This window comes from Equus przewalskii, chromosome 1 (assembly GCF_037783145.1).
Source record: "Equus przewalskii isolate Varuska chromosome 1, EquPr2, whole genome shotgun sequence".
In the NCBI taxonomy this organism is placed as follows: domain Eukaryota; kingdom Metazoa; phylum Chordata; class Mammalia; order Perissodactyla; family Equidae; genus Equus; species Equus przewalskii.
Genome location: NC_091831.1, coordinates 118,373,062 through 118,399,194, shown reverse-complemented (window position 1 = coordinate 118,399,194; position 26,133 = coordinate 118,373,062). Strand labels below are relative to the sequence as shown.

The following is a 26,133-nucleotide window of genomic DNA, read 5'->3' as shown; positions in this document are numbered from 1 at the left end:
GGAATCATCTGCTCTGCTAATGAGAGGCTTGGAGGTGCCTGGGCCTGAAGCACTGCGTGCATGGGAGACACAAACGTGTACATGTGGGCCATACACCTGTGCACACGCATGTTTCCCTGTTCAGCAGCAGTGTGACCTCTGGCCTTTTATCTCTTGGGCCTCGGTTACTCTCTCTACCTGTGGAACGGGGCTACCTGGGGCTGAAGGCAGAGGCCTGGGTGCTGTGGCCTCTCGAGGTCAGCCCTGGCCCCCGGCAGGAGCGCCGCAGGTGGCAGGGCCTCCTTGGCCTGCCTTCTGGCCTGCTGTGCTGTGCTGGGAGGCTGGGCGGTGTTTATGGAGGTCCACCTCCATGCAGGGCTGCTTCCCGCTGCCCCAGGAGGCAAGGATCTCTCCCAGGCGGGAGCGAGTGGTCCAGGGGCGGGGAATGGGCAGGAAAGGCTGGAGGTGTGAGCTTTGCTGCCAGGAGGTAAATTACGTTCACAGCTGAGGTCTCTTGAATGCATACATAGCTTCAATCTGACACGTTTTCATTTTTGTGTATGCGCTTGCTTTTTAAAAAATTTTGACACATTTATTTTATTTCTTGAACTTTTTTCTTTTAATTTCTACAAAAAGAATTTTCATGAAATTAAAAAGAGAAAACATACACACATACACGTGCACACCTGTGTTTGCACCACCTCTAGGCAACAACTGTCCCCTCCCTGCCCGAGTGCCCTTTCCTGTGAAGACAGTACCGGAAGCTTGCAGAATGTGTGGAAAGTGGAAGAGGCCCTTGACCTTGGGCAAGTTACTTAATCTCTCTGTGCCTCAGTTTCCTCATCCAAAAAATAAGTGTGTAATAATCGCTCCCTCTTACAGTTGTGCAGATTACTTGAGTCAACATTTATAAAGCCTTTGTGAAGATGCCTGGCACTGAGCATGTTTTTGTTAAATAAGAGAAGTAAATAAATACAAAAGAAGGGCACCCATAATGCCCCAAGAGGCAGCTATGGAACTCTGTCCTGAGTCAGAAATCAGAGTTTGAGCCCCAACTCTGCCCTTACTCCCCATGTAACCGGGTGTGCGTGTGTGTGTGTGTGTGTGGCTTCTTCAGCCTCAGCATCTCCACCTGGAGAAGGTCTATGCAATCTGGACCCTGCGATGCTGCACTGTGTGTCAGGGGTGATGGAGGCGAGTGGGCTCAGTGAGCGTGGAGCTGTGCACGCTGCTCCAACCGGCCCCCACCTTCATCCATCTTCCCAATTTTCTCCCTCAATATTGTTAGGCAAACATTGCTCCATGTTGCTACCAGTCCTGTGTTTATCATTTTTAATGGCTGTGTAATATTCCATTGAGCAGAGGTGTCTCGATGCCCTTTGTCATCTCTATTATGGGATATTTAGGCAGCTTCCAGCACTTTGCTGTTATAAATAACCCTGCAGTGAACAGCTCTGTGCCTGGAGCACTTCCCCTCTGATGGATGAATTTCCCAGGCAACCTCAGGGACATTCATTGAGGCTGCTTTGCTGGAGGGCTGAGGGCTGTGCTAGCAGCAGTGGCTGGGAGAAGTAGGTACCTTCAAAGGCCTGGTACCCGGTCCCAGGAGTGGCAGCATTGCGGGGAGGGCACTGAGACAGTGTGACAGTGGTGAGCATGATGGGAAAAGCAGGGCATCTAGTGCAACAGTACTGAGCACGATGGGCAGTCGTAAGGCCAGTGTGGGAGGGACAGTGGGCGCTGTGGAGAGCTGGGACAAGGAGTCAAAGGAACTAGGTTCTGGTTTTGCCTGTGCCACTCTCACTGTGTGACCTTGGGCAAATCCCTTTCCCTTCTGCACCCCAGTTTTCTCCATGTATTGCGGCCAGGGCCTGGACAAAGGTTTATCCACAACTGTGCTGTCCACTATGGTAGCCACTAGCCACATGTGCCTATGTCGATTTAATTGTGGCTAGTGCCTACCATATTGGGTGACACGGGTATAGAATGTTTCCATCATTGCTGAAAGCTCTACTGGGTTAGAGACATTTCTCGAGATCCAGTCAGCCCTAACGTGCTGTGATTCGGAACCTCTGTCATCCTGCCTTTTTATGGAGCCAAGAAAGATGACAGCAGCCCTTGGCGCAGAGGACTCATTAAGGGGCTGAAGAGGCCTACTGACTTTCCAAGGCCAGGACCTCTGGAAGTGTCCTGCGTCTGAAATATCCACACCGGTTTCTCCCCCCAAAGGCCCAACTTGGCCTCAGAGAGAGGCTGGGGGTGAGTGTGGGCCCACGAGGGGTGGCCCCCAGCCAGGGCCATGCCTGAGGAAGCTGGAGTGAAGGCGGAGTAGGTTGTCCCCTGAGTCCTCAGACAGAGGACACTGGAGGGCCTACCCTGCTCTCTGCCAGCCCTGGAACACCCCCACTACTTCCTGAGTTAGGCACTGTCCTCCCCAGGATTCTGTTAGAAGGCTGGACTGGAGGCCAGAGAACACGGCTGCCTCACTCAGCTTGTGGTTGTCCTACTGTGGCTGCCTCAGGCCCTTGGCCCAGTTCTGGGTCCTCACTGGAAGAGGAACTGTGAAAAATGAGTCCTCAGCACTGAGGGGGAAGCCAGCCCCCTCCCCTCCCCCATACCAAACACACTCGCTGGCCACAGCACGTGGACCCCGGCCACACCTGCCCCCAGCCCGCCATTCACTTCAGAGGGAATGCCTCCTGCAGGTGCTTTCCTGCAGCCTGGAGGTACTCCAGGGTGAGAGGGAGGTGGGGGGAGGGGCAGTAAATGAGGGAAGTAAGATGCAAGGTGTGAGGGAGTGAAAACAAACTTAGCTGACTTTGGTCTCACCTTTGCCAAGTTGTGGCCACTGTCTGCCCTGCCCTCTGTGTCCAAATGCCCCTCTGTTCCCCAAATGAACCATACTGCTCACTCTTGCTTCTCTTGTTTTCTAGGGATCCCTTGCCCATGTGCTGGCTGCCTTGAGTCTTTGGGGCCACACAGCCTCCCGTCCGCATCTCCAGGGCTCTGGCCCTGTCCAGCCCCTGGACCAGCTCCCAAGCCTATTCCTCACCCCAGTCTGGGCTGAGGGGACTCCTCAAGCTTCAGGACTCAACAGGGCACAGTAGCAGTCACGGTAGGTGGCATCTGTAAGCTGCGCACTCCCTGGCTCTGGGGATCTAAACCTTCTCGGTCCCTAGAACAGGAAGTGTTTCTGAATACTATCTTTGGTTGCAAGTAGTAAAAAACCTATTTCAATAAAATGAAATGATTGGCTCATGTAACTGCAGTGCCAGCATTTGTATGGGCTTCAGGCAGGGTTTGATCCAGTAGTTCAATGTGACCAGGACCTGGTTTCTGTCTGTATTCCTCTGCTCTTCTTCCTTGGTGATGGTTCCACTCCCAGTGGCATTTCACATGATATGGTTACAAGATGTTTGCCAACAGTTTCTAGGTTTGAATCTGGAGTCGGGGTTGGAGGCAAAAATCTGCTTTCCCTATAGAACAAACAAAAGCCCTGGAGTTGATCTCTTATGCCCTATTGCAGGATTTGGATCATCTTGATTATTTAACTGTATCTACAGGGCTTGGAAACATAGATGGACTGGGGGCCAGGGGCCATCTTTCCCCAACCATGTGACCAGGAATGAGGGGAGGGTGTTTCCCCAAAGGAAGTTTGGGGTTCTGCTGGCAGGAAAGAGATACTCTCAACTGGAGGAGGCAAATAACAAATGATCGTTATAGACAGTGTCTGCCCAGCGCTGAGGGCATTCCTAGATGGATATGGACATGCTGTGTGTCCTTGGGCAAATCCCTGTTCCTCTCTGAACCTCAGCTTCCTCGCCTGATGATGAAGGTCTCCTGGCAGGGGTGCCGTGGAGCTGTCTGGACTGATGGATAGAAAGCACTGACATCCAGCAGGTGCTCAGTAAACCGTGTCCTCTGCCCCTTCCCTCCCAGGGAGTTTGGGAAAACCCTGCTTTCTTCAAACATGGGAGGAACTAAGGAGGGAGCCTCATCAGTCGGGATCCCTAGAAGCAGAGCCTGAGACAAGGATTTGTGTACATGAGATTTTTTGAGGGTTGACTCTTGGGAGAAGGGAGGAAGACAGAGACTGGGATGGGAATGGAAGCCCCATGAGGCTGTGGTCTCAGGTAAGGTCTAGCTGTGGGCTGGTCCAGGGAGCTCTGGAGTACAGCTCATACCACAGAATCACCCCCAGACAAAGGGGCTGGGCTTTTGCACCCCTGTAGCAATCAGTCATGGACTGTGGGCTACTTCTGGGTGCCTGTACTGCTCAGGCGAGGTGGCCCCCATTTGCAGAGGGGGATTCTCTGGAGGAAAGGGGAGTAGGGACTGAAGCAGACTGCCCTCCAAGCAGCTGGGGTGTGGGTGGGCATGCTGGCTGTGGAGGGGCTCTGGGCTGGCACCATTTCCTGCAGGGAGGCGGGAACCTGTGTCCCCAGGCTGGCCAGTCTGCAGTCCCTGGTCTGCTGCCTCCTCTGGCTTTTGCTCTCCTGCCCGAGCCAGCGGTGCCGGTTCCTTCCACGTGGGGAGCTGGGCTGCCCTGCCTGGGGTCTGGTGATGGGGTGGACCTTCAGCCTGTCCTTTAGAGGAGGCTTTTCCACCCTGGGCCTCTTGCCCTCCCTCTGCCCCTGACTCTTCTCCTCTAGTAGTTCCTCTTCTCTCCCTTAAACCTTAGCCATGCAGCTCCCCCACCTATTATACCCTTCCTTGCTCTCTACCCCATCCTTTTTTTCAAGGCCCAGTTTAGGTCCCTCTTTCTCCAGGAAGCTTCTACTGAGTGCTCCAGCCAATGGTTATCTCCTTTAGTCCATCCTCCTGCTCCTCCCTTTTTACAGACGGAAAGACCAAGAACCAGTGTACATTTCCTCGTAAATACTCTATTGGTTACTGCTTCAGTGCCAAAATGTATTGCTCTCTTTGCCTTGGCTGCTGGGAAGCTCATAGCTGGTTTATGGCCCATTTCTGATAACTGTCCCAGATGCTGCAGCATGCAATAACTCAATAGCTTTGCCTCTGGCTTCATCTTCTTCTCTCCCATTTTTTCCTCATTCTGATTTCTTCTCTTATTTTTCGGCCTGTGCTGGTCTCTGCAGCCTCAAACTCTTTTAGAAAGAGATGGGGTATAAATAACCAAGAGTGGCTGTAAATGAAGCATTCAGTGCTGACTGCAGTCAGATTCTAGGCCTTCCCCTTCCTCAGGGCAGTGTGGGGGGTCTCCCCCAGGCCCAGGGCAGAGCCTGTCCCCAGAGAGACACCAAAGCCCACCGTGGTGGCCCCAGGACAGTGCCCACTGTGCCCTCTGTGTGTCAGGAACGGCATTGTTCAGCTTCCCATGCTCTTCCCTCCCTCTCCCCATCTTATCAGAAGCTAATGAAAGAGGCTGGGAAACCCAATCCTCTGGTAATTAAATTTACTTAACGGGTATTCAAGTGGAGTAATGAGAAGTTTAATGCAGTGATTAGATTTTTCTTTAATTAATTAAAATGAGAACCATGTGTCTTGCCAGCAAACCAACTTGACCCTCTGCTTTAGAGTGGCAGGGAGAGACAGTGGGGGGCTGGGCTGGGTGGGTGGGGGCTCAGGGGCAGGGACAGCCTTCTGCCCTGGCACTGCTATCCTCAGAAGTAAGCCCAGCTCTGGTGCCCACTCAGGTCAGTCTCTGATTCAGCTCTCACTTCCAAGCCCTGCCAGTGCCAAGCCTGGGCTACACCTGAGTCCCCAGGGGCGAGGGATTCGAGAGTCCCTGCACTCAGACGGCTGAAAACTGACCCAAGATGAAGGTTTCAGAGGAGAGCCAGCAAGGGTGGCTTAAAGCAAGGAGCACAGAGGAGGGATTTCGGGCATTGTGACAGGAGGAGGTCTTTTGAGTATCACATCTCATCTCACGGGCTGGCTGACACCTTCGCCCGCCTGCTCAGCCAGCCCTGGGTTTACCTCCAGTGGCACTGGATCATCTGGCTAATGGAGTAGGGGCAGTGGGGTGGATAAGTGAAAAATCTGTGATAACCCGCAAACCACGTCTTCTCCTTGGCTTGGGAATGCACCCATGCCAGACGTCTGGCCAACCTTGCTGTGTTTCTGAAGCCCAGTTAGGATGCAAGGAAGCACTGCCTGCCTCGAGCCACTTCTGTGGGGGTCAGGTGGTGGCTGGGGCAAAGGGAGTATGGGAATCTCAGCATAGCTGTCTGGACTGGGGCATAGGACTGGCCTTGCCAGGGGAGAGGGTAGGCATGGTGGGGACCCAGAAGACAGGCCCTGGCACCCCAGTGGCAAGATAATATTATTTTCAGAGCAGTGGGTAAGGCTGGGAAAGGTCCTGAGCCCTTCATGTTGGGGAGGCCGAAAACCTCCTTCACTGAGCCCTGACCCCAGCCCCACACTGAGCCCTGATCCTAGACAGACTGAACCTTGATCCCAGTCATACACTGAGCCCTGAACCCAGCCTCAACACTGAGCCCTGATCCTGGACAGACTGAACCTTGATCCCAGTCATACACTGAGCCCTGAACCCAGCCTCAACTCTGAGCCCTGATCCTGGATGACTGAACCTTGATCCTAGTCCCACACTGAGCCCAGCAGTGTCGTGGATATGCCAGTAGAGAAACAGGTGCTGGGGTGGGAGGGAGGGTGGGAGTTGTGAGTGGCCCTGCTTGTCCATCCCCACTTTCAGCTCTGCTGCCTTTGGACAGAACTCCTGTGCCAGGCCCCACACTAGTCTCTGGAATGACTGAGATGAGTCAGACGTAGGCCCTGCTCACAGGGCTGATGGGGGACGTGACAAGCAAACATATACCGAGTGAGTGATGGAGCTAACACGGGGGAGGCCCGGAGGGCTGGGGGGCCATGGATCTGTACTTGAAGTGTTCCTGGCAGCAGGTGGGGGGTGGTGCTGGAGGCAGGAGCCAGTGGGGAGGCTGAGGTGGGGCGGATGGTACCCATGGGGGTTGGGGTTGGGGGGTCTAGGGTGAGTGATTCTCTCCCCAGTAACTGGCTGTGACTCCCCAAGGCCACCCTCAGCTCCTGGTGAGTCCTGTGGGGAGGGTTGATGGTGTGCTGGCGCTGGGCTGATAATATTATGTTATGAGGAAGGCATTTTTATACTTTCACAGAAGAGGAAACAGAGATGAACAGGGACTTGCCAGAGGCTGCTCAGCCTACGTGGCCAGAGTGGCGTGTTTCCAGTTCTCGCCTGCCTCCAGGCTGCACATTGCTGCTCCTGGGTGTGAACTTGCCCTGGGAGGCCAGGTCCTCTTCGTCTGATGCGTCCTCCCCGACCTGGTGGGGGACACTGATGGGGGCGGAGGTGAGGCTTGAGCCTGGGCCAGACTGGCATCCAGGGCTTCAGGCCACAGCTGGGGTCCTCGGAGTGGGGAAGTGAGGAAGGCCCTGGCTGGGTAGGGGACGGGGATCAGGCCGAGGCCCCTGACACAGGCTCAGGGCTTGGGACTCGCCCGGGAAGGTGGGTCTTCTGCTTCCTCATCCCCGCTTCTCCCCTCTCGGGATCCCTCCTCCCTGGATTTCCACTCCCTGCCCCCATTTCCCTCCCTCCATGGCCCAGGCCTTTTGGAATAACCAGAGCCAGAGAAACCAGCCAGCCAGCCATCTACCACACACATGGGGAAATTGAGGCCCTGAGAGGGGCTGGGTCCTGCTCAAGATCGTGGGGCTCTGCCTGTCACCTCTCTTTATGGTAAAGAGACTGAAATCACATTATCTTGAATTGGAACACTTTCCCTTGGCTGGGAGGCCTTGGGGGGCTTGTGCACACACAAGTTCACACCACCCAGGCAGATGCCCCCATGGAGCCACCCCATCTCCTCGGGCACTGTGCCCTGCAGATGTCTCCCTCCCCGGGGTTCCAGGTGCTATAACTTGCTCTCATTTAATCTTCTCAACAGTCTGGGAGGTTGAGTGGTTTTCTCCAGGTGAGGGGACCAAGGTCGGGAAGTAGGGCAGAGTTACACAGCTGAGTACAGAGGTGGCAAGCTCAGATCCTCCCAAGCCACCCCCTCCCTGATTGCCCACTCCTTGCTGCCAGCAGCTCGCCTCCCTCCGTCTTTCCGTGGGCCCCCAGCAGCTCCCCATCCACTGCTGCTTCCCTCCTTGCCTTGTGCTCCAGCCAAAACCAGCAATTCTTCCCCAGCACTCCCCACACTTCCCCACCCCCAGGCCCTGCTCAAGCTGTTCGAGCCCCTGGAGTCCCCTCCCAGCTCCATCTGCCCACATCCCCTTCGTCTTTCTGGGCTGGGCCCAAATGCCGCTTCCTTCATGGAGACCCCTCACCCCATCAGAAGCTGGGCCCCTTCCTCTGAGCACCACCCTACAGCTCCTTCCTGGCCTCCTCTTTGGCACCTGGCCTCCTTGTGTCTGACTTTGCAGCCATGTGGAGGGCAGGGTAGTCTCCTCACCCCTGGCTTCCAGGGCAGGTTATCCCCAGGGCCTAGTGGACAGTAGATGTGCAGGAGGTACCTGGGCCCTCACCTTGGGAGGGGCTGCGCCTCCATAAACCCATCCCTTTCCTTAGAGGTCCTGGGTCAGCTGGTCCCTCACAGCGCTGGTCCCAGCCCCCTGAGGAGACCAGCCCAGCCTGTTAGCCACTTACTTTAGCCCCAGCAGATCTCCTCGTGCCCACTCCTGACCTGCCTATATTCTGGGGGCAGGAACAAGGCAAACCCCACCCTTGGGACTCACAGGTAAGTCTTGGGGCCCAGCAGGTATAGACACCTGGGGAGTCTAGGGCTGGTAGAGGGTTGTGTGGGCCCTCTGCCTGGCTCTACTTACTGGCCCTGCTGATTACTGGCTGTGTGACTTTGAGCAAGTTATTTAACCTCTCTGTGCCTCAGTTTCCTCATCTGTTCAATGAGGTGATAACAAACCTACCTAGGGTTGCTATGAGGATTAAACCAGTCAATACAATGTAACGCACATAGCAGAGCCCCGGACACAGACACACATGTGCACTCCCTGAATGTTGGCTGTCACCATCCATATGGGAGGGAGCCTGACGGTAGAGTGTGGGGGAGTGTTCAGGGAAAGTTTCCAGAAGGTGGCGACACATGAGCAACAACTTGAAAGATGAGGCACAGAAGGCAGGAGAGGACATTCCAGAAAGAGGGAACTGCATAGACAAAGATTCAGAGGCAGACTGGGTGATGTGCAAGGGAGCTGGGTGTGTCTAGACTTAAGGTAAGAAGGGGACGAGGGGAGACCCCAGGCTGGTGGTGCACAGGGCTGTACCCTGAGGGACCTTGGGTGCCACACCAGGGGTTTTGGACTTTGTCCTGCAGCCTGTGAGGGAGATATACATGTACATATGTTTATCTATTTATTTACCATCAAAGCAATATTTGCTCATGCAAAAGAATCAAAACAATACAGAAGTGTGTCAAGTAGGAAAGTTCCCTCTTTGCCCTTAAATCTCATTCTTCCGAGGTCTCACCATTGTTGGTCTAGTGTGCCTCCTTCTAGAACTTTTTCTGTGCCTTTACCAACGTACTTATTGTATATTATTCTTTAAGAAAGGATATGGAATCATATTATGCACATACTCTACAGCTTCCATTTTGCATTTACTCATGTACTGTGGGCATCTGTCAGTGTCACAGCAGACAGATCTGCAGTGTTCTTTTTAATCGTTGCCTAATATTCCACTGTTTGGACCTAGGGTAATTTATGTGACTAGCTCTGGGTTGATGGATATTTAGGTTGTCTTCAATTTTTCATTCTTGCAAATAATGCTTCAGTGAACATCCTTGTGTATATATCCTGCTGACACGTGGAAGACTGTCTGTAGGATAGATTTCTGTATGTGGAATAGCCAGGGTGAAGGGTGTGCTTATTAAATTTTGATAGGTATTGCCACACTGCCCTTCAAAAGGTTGGGCCAGTTGATACCCTCACCCTCCGTGTCCGTGGGTGGCCATTTCCCCACACCATCTTCAGCACTGAACATTATCAAGCTTTTTAATTTTTGCCAATCCAGGCAAACATCTCGCTGTGGTTTCAGTACTCACTTTCTTTCTCCCCAGAGAGGCTGAGCATCTTTTCACGTGGTTATTGACCATTTGCATGTCCTCTGTGAATTGGCTGTTCATGTCCTTTGCCCATTTTTCTTTTCTTTTTGCCTTTTTCTTATTGATATAAAGGAGCTTTTAGTATATTAGGAGTTTTGAAACTTTTGTCTGTTGTGTACGTTGGGAATATTTTCCCTAGTCGGCCCTTTGTCTTTTTAAGTTTGTTTATGGTGCCTTTGGCCACAGAGAAGCTTTAGATCTTTATTCCGTCAAATCTGCCATACTTCTCCTCAGGGCTTCTGAGTTGCACGTCTTGCTTGGCCAGGCTTCCTGGAAGGGTTTTAAGTGGAGTGGGGATGTGGTCAGTTTGTGGCTGGGAAAGGTCGTGCTGATTGCCACTGTGTGGAGGGCAGGTGGAGCAGGGACTGTGAGCCAGGGGGCAGAAAGCCGCTGAGACCTTTGTGTGGAGTGGGTGGGGGGAGAACTGGGGAGAAGGTGAGTTTGAGAAACACTCAGGAGTTGGCTGCCCATGGAGATAGGATGTGAGGGTGAGGAGGGAAAGAGGAAGGGCCCTGGAAGGCTGCTTGGGTGTTTGGCTGGGGGACTGCGTGGCTCACCCACCACCACCCTGAGCTGGGGCAGGACGAGGCAGGGAAATGCACGCGGGTGCAGGGAATGCTTACCTTGGCAGGGACACTGTACATCTGAGCACATAGATGCACACACATGCACGTGCTTAGAAGTTCTGGAGAGTGGCACATCTGTGCTGCGACTCCATGGTTAGGGGGAAGGTGTCTACTTTTTGTGGAGTTTCTGTTCTCTGCTGAGTACTGTACAAGGCACCACACACACTTGCACATACACACTCGCACATGCTCTGTAATCTCTACTACCACATGAAGTATGTTTTACAGGTAAGGAACCAGACTCAGAGAAGTTAGTAACTTGCTCAATGTCACAGAACTAGGAAGTGACAGAAAGAGAGTTGTTTTTGCCAGCTTAGATCTGACCACCCACAGAAAGAATTCCCACCAATGGCATTGAGGAGCCTTTCATTCATTTCTAACTTGACCGACCCAGTTTCATCAGGCACTCAGGATAGTGTGGAGCCAGACCACCTGGGTCTGAAATGCAGCCCCATTCCTTATAAGGCAAGTTACTCCACCTCCCTGTGCCCCAGTTTCTCCACCCTGCAAATGGAGACAGTAACAGTACCCACCGCACAGGGGGTGGGTGGGAACTGAGTGTGTCAGGGTGTGTGAAGTGCTCAGCCCCCTGAGAGCTCACTGGATGCTGTCCACGATGATGGTGATGACAAGGATGGTGACAGAGCTTACCAGTCACCTCAGTGTCTACACCCTTTACTTTCTCCTCCCTCCATCTGTCACCTCACTCCTGCGCCAGCTCTTCCTCAATTCCCCATGGGAACTTCTTCCAACATTTGCCTTTGAACCTTTGTCCTCTGTTTTCAGCCTCTAAACCCTTGGCAGACAGTGAATTAGAGCCTAGTCAGTCAACAAAAACCATTCAAGGGAAAATGATTCATGTTGCGCTCAGGAAATCCTTCCCCAAGCAGTTCTAGTCAGGCATTTTCCATGAGCTGGTGCCTTCATCCCAACATTGCCCAGGCGTCTGAGAACCAGACCATAACATCCAAACCTGAACTCCTTCCTCCCTGATTAGGGATGCTCAGGTGTCCTTCTGAGCGTGGGGTCCAAGCTGACCCCAGCCCGGCGAACTCCCTGCTCTAGCCACGAACCATCACTGGGTCCCTGACCCCAGGACAAGGAATTCTCAGCATCGGTGGCTGGGAAACTTGCCCATAGGAAACAAAAGCAGACAGCAGAGCAAATTCTGGGCATGGTTCCTTACCACGAGCATGTCTAAGCAAATCTTGTGGTCATGAGTGCAGATGCAAGGTGTCCAAACTGAGTTAAAACCTCAGGTCTACACCCAATTTAAATTTTTTCCCGTGCCAAAAATCGCACCGAAATCACCAAACTTACCGTTACGGATTTCTCCTCATCGCAATTAACTCCCGAGTAAATCAGTCCTCGTGGAAAAGAGTGGAGTGGTTATTGCCTGCGTCTTGGTAGGATTTTGTTCTCAGGTGCACTGTGTCAGTCACACCCTTTTATTCTTAACCAAAAGGATGGCAGAACTCACTTCAATCCTTCCCAGGGAACAGCTACACCCAGTTGCAGGCCGCCCACCCCAAAGCCTCCGAGAGAGGATTCTTTACGACTGCTCTTTTGGAAGCTCTGGTCCCACCAAGCCTGCCTTTGTCCTAGGGGCTTCTTCACTTTAAACAACCCCGCTCCTACCTCTGGCCCAAGCCCCCTCCCTTAGCATGCCACAGTACCCCTGCAGGGTGCTGGGCATGCCATAGCTTCCAGCTACCCGGGCTCAAGCACAAAATCAGACAAGCTTTTGTGTGCACATAGAAAAGCACTGACACCTGCATCCAGCACATCCAGTATGCAGAAGCTTCTTAAATTTGCCCTCACAATAGAAAAGTCTTTCTAATGGCTTCAAAGAAGCTGTATTGCACCCGTTTTTCTGGGGGCTATGCATTTATAGACACTAAGGGCTTTCCCCTCAAGTCACCTGCCAGTGCCCATTCTTATCTTGAGGGGCTGCCTCTGCTCCCTATTCCCTGTGTTGTCCCATAGGTGCACACAGCATTTAAGGAGATGATTGCCAAAGTGCAGAGCCAATAAGTTCAAAATATAAGCCTACAATTAGCTTGTAGCTCGTTGTCATTTGCAACTCCAAGGTCTGTCAGAGTTTTCCTCCCCCCACCCCCACTCCTAGTTATTCAGCCAGGGCAGACAAGTTGGGGGCCCTAGGGCCTTTCTGAGAGCTGGTCCCTGTCCTGAGTCAGGGATAAAGCTCTGAAGACACCCCAGCCTTTGTTCTAAAGTCAAGTTCAAGCCCTTGAATGTAGGCCAAGGCCCCAACTGTCATGGAGATGCTACCACTGCCTTGGCTCACACCTCCCTTCTCCAGGTGGAGATACTGCTGCTGGTGGATCCCGCTGCAGGGCATGGAACTGCCCCCTTTTCCTTGTGAGTAGGGAACACTTCAACATGGAGAGTGAGATGATTCTATCCCCCACTGAAATCTGAGTTATTTAGGGGCTCTCAAATGGAGCTGAGTTCTCTCACCCAAACCAATTCTCAAACCAAATATAGCAAGGTCATGTGCCCTCAAGTGTGGGCAGTAGTAGGGTAGGCAAGGTTGTGCTGCACCAAGTTCTCTCTGAATTCTTGGTGATTTAATGCAACAAAGGTTCCCTTCTTCTTTCTTCCTTTACCATGTGACCTCACATTACATGTCCAATGTGGGAAGTGGGAAGGGTGGTGGGCTGTGGTCCATACAGTCACACAGGGATCCAGGCTGACAGAAGCTCCACCATCTTCCAGCTGCCACATCTGGAACACATGGCCTTCTTCAGTCACTGTGACGAAGAAGAGAAAATGGGGGAGCCACACACTGGCTCTTCAATGCTTTGGCCCAACAATGAGACACATCACTTGTGTTCACAGCTCATTGGCCAAGATTTCTAATATGGCCTCAATTAACTGTAAGGGGGCTGAGGAAATGAGGGGGGCATTGTGCTGGGGTGTGGGGGAGGGACACGGAGAAAATGTGCCCAGACATTCAGTGAGCAGTAAAATCTCTGTTCAAAGGGTGTTGTGTGACCACTCTCAGAGCAAAGGTCTCAGAATTTCCAAGGCCGTGACTTCCTGTTCGTTCTCTCCACCTGGTCAGGGTGGCAGATCCTGGGAGGCCCAGAGTGCCTGGGAGGGCCTGCCGGGAAAAGCTGTGGGTAAACGAGCTCCACGGCAGGCCCAGGTCCTCTGCCACCAGGCTCAACTCAGCCTCTCCCCTGTAACCCCCACTGATCACTTTCAATACTAACACCATCCCATAAAATGAACTTCTCAGGAAGAGAAGCAGGATTGAGAATGAAGATGCGTTCCGTTTTGGAGGGAGAAAATCCAAGAGGCGACATCCAGAAGCAGCTGGATCTTAGTCTATTTAGGATGCTATGACAAAATACCATAGACTAGGTGTCTTATAAACAAAGAAGTTTATTTCTCACAGTTCTGAGACTAAGTCCAAGATCAAGGCACTGGCAGGTCAGTGTCTGGAGAGAGCTCACTTCCTAGTTCACAGATGGCCATCTTTTTAAGGTGTCCTCACATGGCGCAAGGGGTGAGGGATCTCTCTGGGGTCTCTTCTATAAGGGCACTAATCCCATTCATGAGGGCTCTACCCTCATGACCTAAGCTCCTCCCCAAAGCTCCACCTCTAAATACCATCACTCTGGGGATGAGGTTTCAACAAATGAATTCTGGACATTTGGTTTATGGCACCCTGGACATCATGGCCTCAAGCCGAGAGCACCCTCACTGGGAGAGAGAGAGCTGGAAGTTGTTGGCTTTCTTCTACACTTTCACTCCTTCAGCCAATGTGGCTGCTACGGGCTGTGTAATGTACTGATTATGACTCAGACTCTGACTCCAGAACACCTGGGACTTAAGTGTGGCTCTGCCCCTTATTCACTGTGTGACTCTGGGCTAGTTACTTCTCTCTGCCTCAGTTGTCTCTTGTTTAAAATGGGGATGTTGGGGCCGGCCCCGTGGCTGAGTAGTTAAGTTTGCGCACTCTGCTTCAGCAGCCCAGGGTTTCGCCAGTTCGGATCCTGGGTGCAGACGTGGTGCCACTCATCAAGCCATGCTGAGGTGGTATCCCACATAGCAGAACCAGAAGGACCTACAACTAGAATATACAACTATGTACTGGGGATCTTTGGGGAGAAGAAGGAAAAAGAAAGATTGGCAACAGATATTGGCTCAGGTGCCAATCTTTAAAAAAAAAAATGGGGATATTGACAGCACCTATCTCTCTTAGGGTGGTTGTGAGGATTAAATGAGTTAATGATTATAAAGCACTCAGCACAGTGCTGGCACATGATAAGGGCTCTGTAAATGTCAGCTGTCACCACCACCACCACCACCACCACCACCACCATCATCTAGTACCAGATACTGTGCTAGATGCGTGGGGGTTATGGAAAATAAGCAGATAAATAATTGAGAAGATAATTTCAAATAGTGATGGTACTAAAACAATAAATCAGGCACGTGGGAAATTGCTTGTCATCATTCGTCAGTAGGGAAATGCAAATTAAAACCACAATGAGATACCACTGCATATCTATTAAATTGACTTTTACGAAATTGACAATACCAAGTGCTGGTGAGGATACAGAGCAACTGGAACTCTCATATGTTTCCAGTGGGAGTGTAAAATGGTACAGCCACTTTGGAAAACAGTTTGGCAGTTTCTTATAAAAGCTAAAAATATGTTTACCATATAACCCAGCAATTCTACTGCTAGATATTTATCCAAGAGAAATAACAGCTTATATTCACGCAAAAACCTGTATGTGAATATTTATAGTGGCTTTATTCTGAATCTCCAAAAACTGGAAACAACCCAAATGTCCTTCAGCTGGTGAATGGATAAACAATTGAATACTATTCAGCAGTAAAAAAAGAATGAAATTCTGATACGAGAAACAACACAGATAAATCTCAAATGCACTATATGCTAAGGGAACAAAGCCAGACTCAAAAGGCTCCATGTAGATGATTCCATTTGTATGACATTCGGAAAAGGCAAAGCTACAGGGACAGAAAACAGATCAGTGGTTGTTAGGGGCACAGGGTGGGGGCACTTGACTATAAAGGGACAGCACGTGGAGATTTTTTAGGGTGATAGAATTGTTCTCTATCTTGACTGTGGTAGTGGTTACGCAGCTGTATGCAGCTGTCAAAACTCATAGGACTGTGCACGAAAAAGCGTAGATAAATTATACCTCAAACCTGACTGGAAAAAAGCTTGCTGTGGGTTTGTTGAGACGGGGAAAACCAAATTACAAGTCAGTCGGTCAGGGTAGGTGACATGGGTAAGGAGGGGCTCCTGAACACACTGGTCAGGGAAGGCTTTCTGAGGACGTGCCTTGAGCTGAACCTGGCTGAGGAGAAGGAGCCAGGCCTGTGGGGACCTGGAGGAAGGTGTGCCAGGCAGAGAGAACAGCAGCAAGGCCCACGTGGCTGGAGCGTGGTGAGGGAGGAGGAGAGAGTGGGAAACAGGCAAGGGCTTTGACTCTCCTCTGGGCAGGATGGGCACCACTGGGGGCATACGTAGAGGGTGATTGAAAAACTGGTGTGGCTGAGATGGCCCAGGGAGGAGAGAGGAAGGGAGGACAGGAAACAGCAGCTGTGATCGTGTGTAGGAGTAATGGAGGGGTGTGATGAAAACGAGCAGGATGGATCAGGGAGCCTCCTACAGGAGGAAGTGGTCAGCCAGCCAGAGACCCGGCAGGCTGGGGCCGGAGGACTGGGACAGCAGGTGGGGTCCTTTGGGACCTTGCAGAGGATATTGCCGGTGGTGTTGGGGCAGAAGCCAGACATCCTGGGTTGAAGGTGCTGGAGGTAAGGACCTGTAAGTGAAGCTTCCAGGAGGCAGGGGACAGACTTGGTGGGTAGCAGTGGGAACCTCAGAGAGAACGGAATGGAGCTGCCATTTGTGTGTGCGTGTCTGTGTGTGCACATGGTGTCAACAAAACTTCCAGAGGTGAGCCTGACCTATGGAGGACAGTGTGAGACAATGTGAGACAGAGGAAGGAAGGGGCTTGGACAGGGCCTTGAATGGTGGGCTGGGAAGTTTATGTTCCTGGAGTTGTGATCAGTCCAGGGCTGGCCACTTAAGGGGGCTGGGAGACAGTAGAGCGTCTGGTGCCAAGAGGCCCATCCCTGAGAGGGGAGGGCGCACTGACCACTGCGCTGGGGGATTGGGATCTGCCGTGGGGAACTCGTGCTGACCTGAGCCCACCCCAGGTAGCAGAAGCTGCATCTTTGCCTGTACTAATCTTCCTGTTCTTTCCCCATAGTGCATGCTGGGACCGCAACGGACAGGCTGCCACTCCCAGGGCCCCCAGAGGCCCGTCTGTTTGCCTCCCGGCGCCGTCTGACTCAGGTAGGGAGAACGTGAGGCAGGCTCACCCTGCCTCATGCCTCTGCGCCGGTTAGAGGGCTCTGGGTGCGAGGACCAGGGTGGCCCTGGGTGAATGAGCCCCTGCCAGGGACAGTGGTGTGGGGCACAGCGGGGGTCGGAAGGCTCCAGCCATTGGCAGGGCCTGCTGGGGAGGAGTGCCCGGACGTCCAGAGACCGGCTACCAGGCAGCGATCCTTTGTCCCCAAGCCGCATGCCTGGGGCACTGAGAGGCCCCCTACATATCACTCCTCCAGCCCCAGCGTAGCCCTCACGTGTTCACTGTCTGTGGTTTGTGCAGGATCCTTTCGCTGCACACACCTGCCAAGTTCTTTGGCTCTGGGGAGGGTTTGCATCTCAGTTCCACTCTCCTTGCTGACACTCTGGCCTTTCCCTGCCGGCGTCACTGTAAACGCCTCATGTGTGGTCTTACTCTGGAAGGCCCCAGCTCACTGGCGGACTGCCCCAGAGCAGAGGTGCTCCGCACCGGGGCTCACTTCTTTCGCCTCATTGGGCCTGGGAGCAGGCACTCTCTGCTGCTCCTGCGCGCCCCAGGTGGAGGCTTTGGGCTTGGGGCCCAGTTCCCCCAAAGACTGAGATGAGCTGAGGGCTGGGCTTGCCAGAAAAGAATACCAGAACTTCAGACAGACAACAAATCGTGTTTTGGCATAAGTATGTCCCAAATACTGCATGATTTGCAATTTTATTTGCTAAATCTGGCAACCCTAGTGGGGCCGAAGCCCCACTCTCCCTCCTCCTCTGACCAGTCCTCCCTGCTGGACCTGCCGTGGACCCCTCAGATCAGCTGCCTCCAGTGCCTAGGGCGGGTGTCCTCAAGCCAGGGGTGGTCGAGCCTGCTCAGGTCACAATCATTGGCATTTCCTGATCTCCCAGGTCCTGCGCGCTGTCCATGGGGCAGAGACCTGGGGTTCCCACTGGAGGCTGGGGCCGCAGGCCTGGCTCTGAGAGCACTCTAGGGTCCTCGTCTTTCCCTCTCTGGCTCTCCTACAACAGAGTCCAGGTTGAGGAGGTCATGGGGCGGGGTCGGCTGGGCATTTGTGCCCGTGAACAGGGCTGTGAGACAGGCATGGAGCTATGAAAGGGACCAGGAATAGAAATTTGTTTCATGAGCTTGGAACCCAGAGTGCTGGGGGTGCGGGGTTGGAGGTGGGTAGGGGTAGTAGGGATGGGGCAAGGCCTGATAATGAAGCCTTGGAATGCCCTATTTCTGCATCTTTCAACATTGAGGAGACATGGGAAGTGTTTTCTCCGTAAGTGAAGTCATTTTTCTGATTATTAAGTTAATATGTTCTGTATCTGTTTATCTATCTAAGTGTCTAGAAGTATTTAAAGCATGCAGTTCAAGCCTTTCCCATAATCTCTTCCTCCCCAGGGCTAACTGCTGCTAACTAGTTCCATATATAGCCTTCCAGACTTTTTTCTGTGCACTTATAAACTTATTTTAAAAGAACAAACATGGGATCATACTAGTTATACTGCTCAGTCACTTGATTTTTCTCTCAACAATATATTGTGTACATTATTCCAGAGCTCTTCCTTATCCTTTATGCCTATTAGTGGATGGTCTGTAAATTATGTATCAATTGTCACTTCTGTCGGTGTCTATTTAGATTGTTTCCGGTGTTTGGCTATTTATAAACCTCACTTAAGGCACCTCCTGGTTCGTACATCTGTGTGCACTTGTGTTATAGGTCCTTCAGGAATGTTTCCAGAAGGGGACTGCCTGGGTCAAAGGGCATGCGCACTGCAAGATTTGATCTGTCTGGCCAGATCATCCTCCGAAAGGTTGTGCCGACTTACCGTGCACAAGGGGCCTCGTCCCCTCACCTTGCTGACCAGGAGCATGTCAATCACTTAAGTCCCTGCTAATCTGATAGGGAAACTGGTTTATTGTACATTTTTTTGTTCACTAATGAGGTGCAGCATATTTGTGTAGGTTTCTTGGGCACTTCTGTTTCTTCATTTATGAACTGCCTGTTCACGTCACGTCCTCGGCTCATTCTCCTGTTCATCTGTCCATTCGTTCAGTATGCATTTATTGAGCACCTATGTGTGTTGAGCATGTTTTGATTAGGGGCCTCAGAGTGGGCAAAACTGACAAAAAATACCTGCTCCGTGGAAATTATGCTGTAGTGGAGGAGAGACAACTGAGGAAAAACAGAGAAATAAGTGGAATATAGCATGTGTATCACGGGTTAAGTGCTAAGGAGAAAAAAATAAAGCAGGGGAGGCAATGGGAGGTGTTGGGCAACCTGAACATGACAGTCAGGAGGCCTCCCTGAGAGGTGGTGTTGGAGTAAAGACCTGTAGGAAGCGAGAGAGTAAGTCAAGTGGATGTCTGGGACCATGAGTCAGCAGCAGGCTTGGCCTGTTCAGGACTCAGTGAGAGGGCCGGTGTGGCTGGAACAGGGTGAGTGAGGGAGGGAGTCGGAAGTGCATGCAGAGAGGGATAAAGAGCCAGATCACGCAGAGCCTTGTGGGCCACCCTAAGGACTTGGCTTTTACTCAGAATGAAGAAGGAAGCCATGGAAGGTTCTGAATAGTGACGTGACAAGATCTGAATTTCATTTTAAGCTGATCACTCTGGCTGCTGTGAAGGGGCCAGGGTGGAAGCAGGGAGATCCATCAGTAAGCTATTGCAGCAATCCAGGGTAGAGGTGGCGGCAGCTTGGCCCAGGGGGTCTTGGTGGAGGTGGGGAGACGTGGACAGATTCTGGGTGCATGTTAATGGTACAGCCATAGGATTTGCTGACAGACTGGATGGGGTGGTGTGTATGAGAGAGAGGGAGCCAAGGATCATTGTCTTAGTCATCTTGGGCTGCCATAAGCAAATCCCATAGGCTGGGTGGATTAAACAACACACACTTATTTCTCACACTTCTGGAGACTAGAAAGCCCAAGATCAAGGTGCTGGCAGACTCAGTTCTTGGCGAGGACCCCCTGTGTGCCTTGCAGATGGCTGCCATCTTGCTGTGCGCTCACAAGACCTCTTCTTTGTGGGCACACAGAAAGAGAGTTCTGGTGTCTCTTCCTCTTCTTATAAAGTCACTAATCCCATCATGAGGGCCCACCCTCATGACCTCATCTAACCCTAATTACTTCCCAAAGGCCCCATCTCCAAATACCGTCACACTGAGTGTTAGGGCTTCAATACATACATTTTGGGGGGGACATTTAGTCCATAACAATGACTCCAAAGATTTTGCCCCAAGTAGCTAGAAGGGCAGGGCTGCCATCAACAGAGATGGGGCAGAAAGTAGGGAGGAGGGGCCCACCCCATGGCCGAGTAGTTAAGTTTTCACGCTCCGCTGCAGTGGCCCAGGGTTTCGCCGGTTCAGGTCCTGGGCGTGGGCATGGCACTGCTTGTTAGGCCATGCTGAGGTGGTGTCCCACATGCCACAACTAGAGGACCCACAACTAAAATATACAGCTGTGTACTGGGGGGATTTGGGGAGAAAATAAAGCAGAAAAAAAAAGATTGGCAACAGTTGTTAGCTCAGGTGCCAATCTGAAAAAAAGAAAAAAAAGAAAATGGGGAGGAGTGGGTTTGGTGTAGGGGAGAGGAGGGACTCAACTGTGGCCAGGACAGGCTACATAATGTGTGGGGCCAGAGCGAGAGGAAAAGGGGTGGCCCTTTGTTTAAAAAAATTATTAAAAATTTCAAAGTGGTGACAATAGAGCATTAAACCAAGCCTGGGGCCCTTCTGAGAGTGGGGCCTGTGCAAACGCCCGGGTGGCACACCTGTGAGCCGGCCCTGGCTGTGGGTATGTGAGGTGTGAGGTGCTAGTAGACATCTAAGTGGGAATGTGGAGTTGACAGTTGGATATATGAGGCTGGAGTTTAGCGGAAAGGTCTAGGCTGGGGTCATCAGCATAAAGACGGTGTTTAAAGCCGTTAGATTGGATGAAGCCGTCAAGAGAGTGAGTATAAATAGAAAAGAGAAAAAGGACCAAAGAGCCAGGCCTGGAGCCTCCTTCAGTTAGAAGTTGTGGAGTTGAGGAGAAACGGAAAAGGTGACTGAGAAGGAGCACCGGTGAGGTATGGGGGAACTAGGCAGGTATGATGTTCTGGAAGCCAAGGACGTGTTTCAAGCATGAGGTCGAGTAAGGTGCAGACGGAGCACTGATCATGCATTAGCTGTGGGGAGGTCACAAGCGACCTTGGTTTCAGTGATGCGGGTGTGTGTGAAATGCATCTTATTGACTTGTAAGGGATTTAACCCTTTATTTGTCTTATGTTGCAAATATTTTTTCACAGCTTTGTGGTGCTTTTTTGCTATTTAAGTTTATGGGGTTTTTTTAACCCCTTAAAAATTTAAATTGTCCTGTGATCAAGTCTGTTACTCTTTTCCTTTAGAGTTTCTGGCCTTACTCACTGCAAAGTTTTGATAATGTTGTCTTTCATTGTTTTCTAGTTGTTTATGATATTTAGAGATATTTAAATCTCTGGTTCACCTGGAATGTTTTTTCTGTGTGTCGTTTGAGGTAGGGATCTAAGTGGTTTTTCCCCAAATGACTAGCCAGTTGTTTGGACATTGCTTATTGAGTAAACTGTCCTTTCCTGGATGCTCTGAAGCTCGAATCCTATCATCTGCAAATGTCCCCATAGTCTCATGTCTGTCCAGGCCTTGCTGTTCGATTCCATTGATCTTTGCCTGGGGAGAGCTTAGGAAGTCAAGAGAACGGATAGACTTGGTGACTGATTGGATGGAGTGTGAGGAGGTGCAGGAGTGGAAGCCGACACGTTACCTTCAATGAGGGAAGAGGCAAAGGGAAGTTAGGGCGATGGGAGTTCTCAAGCATTGAGGGCCTCCTAGGTACCGTCACAGCTCTGCAAGGTTGCTATTCTATATCCCCATTTGCAGATGAGGAAACTGAGGTTTTGTCACATGTCCAATGGCATCAACTCTTAGGAGGTGGAGCTTGGACAGGAAGGCAGCTCTCTTGGCTCCCACAGCTGCGTTCTGTCCATCCTGGTCAAGGAGGAGGTGAGAGGGGGGTTTCCCGGAAGGCTGGAAGGGCTCCAGGCACCAAATATCCCCAAACCCCACACTACATGCCTGCCTGCCATTTGGCTGGGTCTTGAAGGTTTTCCTATTTCCAAGAGCAATCTGTTAAAACCAAAATACTCCTGGCAGGGAATCACACGTTAAGTTTACAGCTAACATCTTAATTATCAGTTAACACTTCTGAAGGGATTAGCTGACAGCCAGCTGAGGACACTGAATGGGGCCGGGTGTGATGTGTATCTGGGCTGGGAAAGGCCAGAAGTAGGGAAGGGGGCAGGTCTCCGCAATTCAAGCTTTTTCCTGGGCATGAGAAAGAGAGAGAGGTGGAGCTGGATCCATGTGGGAAGGGGAGGGGGGACAGAACAGAGGGAGCAAGTGCTGCAGAGCCAGGAAGGAGAGTGGCCACTTCTCTGTGGAAACCTAAGACTGGGGCTCAGAGAGAAGCTGGCATCTATTAGACACCTGCTGTGTTGTGGTACCAGAGGAGGCTTGTCATACACTTGGTCTCGGTCTCCAGAAGGTCAGGAAATTGGCCACGCATGAGCCACCTTGGGCACCAGCTGCCAGCAGTCACTCAGAGCTGGGACCCATCTCTGACACCCACAGACCAAATCTGTCATCCAGCCCTGAGTTGCAGTAGGAGGAGAGGGGCTGAGGTGTCTGGAACCTCCTCTAGTTCTTTGAGGGCCAGTCTACCCTCCCAGGTCAGGACTCAGTGTGAGAGGAGGGTCGGGGCTCAGTGTGTGAGCAGGGTCGGGGTTCAGAGTGTGAGCAGTGTCGGGGACTCAGTGTGTGAGCAGGGTCGGGACTCAGTGTGTGAGCAGGGTCGGGGTTCAGTGTGTGAGCAGGGTCGGGGCTCAGTGTATGAACAGGTTCAGGGCTTAGTACAGGACAAGGATCAGGGCTCAATGTGTGAGCAGGGTCAGGAGGGTCTGGCCCTGGAGGTCATCCGGGTGAGTAACTCCTTAAGCTAAATGAAGATGTAGCAAGAGGCCCCACTGGTACATGGGGGCAGGGGGAATAGAAAGGTGATGTGACTGCTTGTCTAAATTTGGGATTTCTCTCCCAGAGGGGCTTCCTTCCCCTCACTTTCCTCAGCTCAGGTGGGGACTGATCTTCATCTTTGGGGGTCATCCTGTGTCTAAAGGTGACAGGTTGACCAACTGCCTTCATCACTGTGTCAGACTCTGGCTTAGCCTTCCTGGGACCCTGGGGCTGGGAGCAGCTCCTCTTCCTCTCCTCTCCACTATCTTTTCCCTCCTCTCCTCTCCTCCTCATCCTCTCCTACTCCCTTTCCCACTCCTGCCAGCCAACCCTGGCCTTGCACCCAGTTGCTGGCAGTCAGACCCTGAGACACCCAGGCACCCTTCCAGCTCAAGGCTGGCCCAGGTCCTGCATAACCTGTAGTCAGGCACACTTCCTGCTCCTCCCTCATTCTTACCTGCACACCTGAAGGTGCTGCAAGGGCCCACCTGGGGAGAGAGCCCCGTGGGAGGGGGAAGGTAGTGATGAAGTGAGACTGCCAGGTTGGGAGGAATGAGCTTGGTGCCTGGGAACAGGCCTGAGAGAGCACTCCAGGAAAGGGACTGAAGTGAGCAAAGGCTGGGAGTCTCGGGAGGTGCTGGGGCCCCAGGGGGCTGGCTAGGAGGTATGAGGGGCCAGAAGGAAGAGGCTTCCATGACCTGCTGAAGACTTCAGAATTTATTCCCGAGGTCAGTGGTTTCCAAACTCTTTTATTTTGTTAGCAGTTCAAACCTCTGGGAAGCCTAGATGGAAAGTAGACGCAGTCATTCATTTAGCAAATATTTCCTGGGCGCCAGCTCTTCTAGAGCCAGAGGCGTAGCTGCGAACCAGACAGAAACTGGTGTCCTGCCCTCAGGGAGCTGATGGTCTGTGGGGAGGCTGCGGCTGAAGGAGGAGTGAAGGGCCTCGCCCTGCAGCCCCTCCATGCTCTGACCCCTCTGCCTGGTGGCCCCCGGGGTATCCACAAACATGGGGGCTCACAGGGCTGGTTCTGGAAACCTACTGTCCTTGAGGGACCTAAGGAAGCTGAAAGAGAGGATTCCTTTCTGCTGATGGAAGGTTCTGGGAGGAAGGATGGCTGACAGACAGAATATAAGCACGAGAGCAGGGGAGAGAAGGCCTCTCAGGAGAGGAGCCCCCTCCCTCTGTGACTCACCCACTAGGGCAGAGCGAGGGGGCAGGCCCTCCCAGGTATGGTGGCCAACTGTCCCGTTTTACCCAGGACTGTCCCAGTTTTAGCACGTCTCAGTCCCAGGATGGTTGGTCACGCTACCTGAAAACCGCTGTGTACCTGAGGCTTGGCCTCTGGCCCTGGTCAGCCCAGAGTGTCGTCAAGCTGTGCTGGGCCTCTGAGAAACTGGGGATCTAGGTCATGGTGCCAGCCATGCCCAGGGGTTGTGAGAAACCACTGTGGGCTCCCTGGGGGTGCGCTGAAGAAAGACTGAGGGGCATGCGCTTCACTGCTGTGGCTGAGCTGCCTTCAGGGCCCCAAAGGGGATTGAGGTCACATCTAGCAGGTGGCCTGGAATCTGGGGGCCTTGAGGCGAGAAGCAATGGCAGAGCTGCCTGCCCTTTTGTGTCCACCTTCCTCAGCCCCCCAGAGGCTGGTCACCTGCTGCCCTGGGTTGTGCTGTACTGAGTTGGGAGACCTAGCTTCTCATCCCAGTTCTGCCTCTAGCTTGCCATGTGACCTTAGGGCAGGCGACCCTGAACCTGGGTCTCAGTGGCCTCACCTGCGGCAGAGGCTGTGACTCTGGACCAAAGCTGTCTGAGGGAGGTTTTGCAGAACATGAAATGTGGCCTGGGTTCATGTGTTGCTGTGGTCACTGGGGTGCCAGCTCTGAGACCATGGAGGGGCCTCAGACAGGACCCACCCTCCACTCTTGTGACAGAATCAGATGTGTAAACTAGAAGTTGAAAATTTGAGGCCCCAGCCCAGGATGTGGCTTGTGGATGTGTTTAGTTCCATTTTAAAGAATTTGTTCTTTTTAACTGAGATATAATTTAAAAGCCATAAAATTCATAATTTTAAAGTGCATAATGCAGTGTTTTTTTAGTATATTCCCAAGATTGTACACCACCATCACTGTCTAATTCCAGAACATTTTCATTAGTCCAAAAGGAAACCCTACACCCAGTAGCAGTCACTGCCCCCCTCCCCATCCCCCAGGCCCTGGCAACCACTAATCCACTTTTTGTCTCTTTGGTTATGCCTACTCTGGATATTCTTATAAATGGAATTATGCAGTATGTGGCCTTGAGTGTCTGGCTTCTTTCACTTAGTGTAATGTTTTCAGGGTTCATCTGTGTTGTAGCATGTTTTAGTACTTTGTTCTTTTTTGTGGTCCTGTAATATTCTATTTTATAGATATACTGCATTTTGTTTATCCATTCACTCATGGACATTTGGATTGTTTCCACTTTTTGACAATTATGAATGATGCTGCTATGAACATTTGTGTAGTGGTCTTTGTGGGAACATGTGTTTTCCATTCTCTGGGGTCTATCGCAAGAGATTGCTGGGCTGTAAAGTGACTTGCTGTTAATGCCTTAGACAGCCATGTGCTCTCCATTGCCCAAGTCCTGTCCACTCCTGACTGCTTTACTTGCTCCCCTTCGCTCACTGTCATTTCTTCCCTGGCCCCTGTAGGCATCTAAGTTTTCAGCCCTTGATTTTAGAACAGTGATGGAGGGAAATATAGGGGCTGTGGGAGCCAGAGAAGTCTCCTGACTCTGGGAGGGGTCCTGGAGGGCTTCCTGGAGGAGATCCCACCTGAACTTAGCTAAGGCTGAGTAGACATTTTCTAGGGCAAAAGGAGTGAGGGAGACTGTTCCTGGCGGGAGACAAAAGCAGGGAGGTGTGAAACACCCTCACCTTTCTCTACCCTGGTGGGTGAGCCCTGGGGGGTGCTCCAGGGACCAGCTGAGATGCCCTCTTTCCCTTCCTCCAGTGCTTACTTCTCTCTGTCTTCTCTCCGCCTCGGTCTTCTCTGTCATTTGCTCAGAGAACTGCA

The 26,133-nt window shown here is 52.0% G+C and overlaps 1 protein-coding gene across 11 annotated transcripts in view; it reads left to right on the top strand.

Annotated features, from left to right (window-relative positions):
• LINGO1 (leucine rich repeat and Ig domain containing 1) overlaps positions 1–26,133 on the top strand; it is a 209,762-nt gene that overhangs the window by 127,532 nt on the left and 56,097 nt on the right. For 9 of the 11 annotated variants that reach the window (XM_070620959.1, XM_070620981.1, XM_070621009.1 and 6 more), the window contains 2 exons: positions 2,913–3,094; positions 16,966–17,051. The gene's annotated coding sequence lies outside the window, so the exon portion shown is untranslated. Of the gene's footprint in view, positions 1–2,912; positions 3,095–16,365; positions 16,508–16,965; positions 17,052–26,133 lie in introns of those variants that run through there. The other 2 variants (XM_070620934.1, XM_070621012.1) reach the window with 2 other exon arrangements.